Here is a 2,500-nt window from a genome sequence, read left to right as displayed (position 1 = left end):
CATGGCCGTTCTTAGTTGGTGGAGTGATTTGTCTGGTTAATTCCGATAACGAACGAGACTCTAGCCTACTAAATAGACTTGCAGTTTACACTGCAGTACTTCCCCTTAGTCAACCTGTGGGTGGTAGTATCTCTTGATGGTTTCGGCTGTTGAGGGCTCTGCTGCTATTAGCCTACAGAATTGGCTAGGGTAAGGATGCTGTAGCACTGTAAGGACTTCTTAGAGGGACAAGCGGCGCTCGCAGCCGCACGAAACAGAGCAATAACAGGTCTGTGATGCCCTTAGATGTCCGGGGCCGCACGCGTGCTACACTGAAGTGGTCATCGTGCATACTGTTTCCTGCTCCGAAAGGAGTGGGTAACCGCTTGAACCCATTTCGTGATGGGGATTGGGCATTGTAATTATTGCCCATGAACGAGGAATTCCCAGTAAGCGTGAGTCATTAGCTTGCGTTGATTACGTCCCTGCCCTTTGTACACACCGCCCGTCGCTACTACCGATTGAATGATTTAGTGAGGACTTCGGACTGGTCAATCCAGACCATTGGGAAACTAGTGGTCGGATTGTGCTGGAAAGATGTTCAAACTTGATCATTTAGAGGAAGTAAAAGTCGTAACAAGGTTTCCGTAGGTGAACCTGCGGAAGGATCATTAACGTATTACCCTCTTATTATAAGAGAAATACAACCTTCAAACAATCAAACACTCTGCATAGTGATATTGTAGATGCTAATATGGTGAATGCAATTGAATTGTATTTGCATTAGAGTCGCAATTGTGAATGTTTATTGCAAACATTTAGCCATTGCAACATGATTCTAATTTGCATTACATTCGTTCATTCATACATCCATCTTTCATTATCCAATGCAACAAAGAGTGAGGGTTATCTAACGATAGCCATAATTTCTTTTGCAAAACAATTGTAGTTTATAATGAAAAGCCTGTCTTGCTACATACTTGGTACCTGATCAAGTCTTCAGCTTATGCTGACGGCAAGGTTTAAAGAAGGAAGTTTTACACTTCTTCGCCTAACTAAGTAAAGACAACTATGGTTTTTATAAACTGCATACAATTGTTTTCAAACCCTCTCAATGCAGATTTAGGATACTTATTAAAAGTCCCACGGTGGCAAAGATACATCTTCAAGCGGTGGATCACTCGAATTACCAATCGATGAAGAACGTAGCTAGCTACGATAATCGGTGCGAATTGCAGGACACGCCGAGCACTTGAGCTTCCAACGCACATTGCGGCTTTCGGGTCTTTTCCGAGGTCACATCTGTCTGAGAGTTGAGATGTAAAATAATCAACAAAACACTTGCATACTACCATATATGCATTGTTTTGAGAGGATTGTATATTTATATGCATGAATCTTGATGTTTTATTCCTTTTCTTAATTGCAATTCGTTGCAATTTAGTAAGGAGAATCTCAAATCTACTTGTTTCACATGATAAATTTTGTGTACAATGCATATTTCATCTCTGCAAGCAGTATATATGAATAGATACTAGCATGAGATTCTAAGGTTAGTCGCCTATCTGACGACGCTAAAGTCGTATTGCAGATAACTATGGTGATCAACTAACCTGTTAACTGATGAATCTTCTTGCACTTGTATAAATCGTACAAATAGTAGCTATTTCATTCTGTTAAAGCAGACCTAAGAAGTAATGCAAAGGCAAAATTTGTGCAAACATTAAAGTAGATTTACGTTGCTTGCTTGCAAACAACACAAATAAACATTAATCAACTTAATCAATATTTTTGATCTCAGATCAGGTGAGGTTACCCGCCGAATTTAAGCATATAATTCAGCGGAGGAAAAGAAATCAAATGAGATTCCCTGAGTAACGGCGAGTGAAAAGGGATGAGTCCGGCGCAAAGGTTTTCCATTGAAAGGTGGAAAGCGGTGCTGCGTAATGGCTAGAGTCACGATTATTTCAACTAAATCTGCAAGTCCCTCTGACAAGGGCCCTCTTCCCAGAGACGGTTCTAGGCCGGTGGCAGATCTTGGTTAATGGAATATCGATTACTGGCTTTAGTCGCGGATAGAGTCAGATTGCTTGAGAGTGCAATCCAAATTAGGAGGTAAACTCCTCCTAAGACTAAATACGATGGTAATATCGATAGCAAACAAGTACCGTGAGGGAAAGTTGCAAAGTACTTTGAAGAGAGAGTTCAAAAGGACGTGAAACCGCTTGTAGAGAAACGGATAGAACCACGAAGTGTAGCTGAGAGGAGAACTCAGCTCCTCTTGTGTATTGTTGCCTTTTTCTATTCAGTGCTAAGAATGCTTTACAGCGTTCCAAGATCAGTAGGTTAAGGGGTAACTTTTAGCCTGCCCTTGGATCTTGGTATTGATAGGAGGAGTGCAATATGTGCATGAGGAGTGCATTTTCTCAACTCTCGTGCTCAAACCACGACCAATGTGAAGGAGAGTGCAAAACTCTTGTTCAAGTGATAACAGCAAGGTGTACTAAACACACACCTAATC

The 2,500-nt window shown here is 41.3% G+C and overlaps 2 non-coding genes and 1 pseudogene across 2 annotated transcripts in view; all 3 read left to right on the top strand.

Annotated features, from left to right (window-relative positions):
• The window catches only part of LOC149092678 (small subunit ribosomal RNA), a pseudogene marked incomplete at its 5' end in the record, with an annotated part of 1,873 nt that extends 1,220 nt beyond the window's left edge, over positions 1-653 (top strand).
• Positions 654-1,140: 487 nt separating this feature from the next.
• Positions 1,141-1,295, top strand: LOC149092677 (5.8S ribosomal RNA). Its single transcript, XR_016200777.1, has one exon. It is a non-coding gene; the product is annotated as a 5.8S ribosomal RNA (ribosomal RNA).
• Positions 1,296-1,771: 476 nt separating this feature from the next.
• Positions 1,772-2,500, top strand: part of LOC149092676 (large subunit ribosomal RNA) — a 4,168-nt gene continuing 3,439 nt past the window's right edge. The window contains exon 1 of the ribosomal RNA XR_016200751.1: positions 1,772-2,500. This exon is cut by the window's right edge and continues 3,439 nt beyond it. This is a non-coding gene — a ribosomal RNA (large subunit ribosomal RNA).

The sequence above is a fragment of the Tetranychus urticae genome, unplaced genomic scaffold (genome assembly GCF_039701765.1).
Source record: "Tetranychus urticae isolate SD_2017Ah unplaced genomic scaffold, NJAU_TeUrti_SD_1.0 Scaffold_7, whole genome shotgun sequence".
NCBI lineage: Eukaryota > Metazoa > Arthropoda > Arachnida > Trombidiformes > Tetranychidae > Tetranychus > Tetranychus urticae.
The sequence above is the reverse complement of the archived record's forward strand: the minus strand, read 5'-3'. Positions and strand labels throughout refer to the sequence as shown.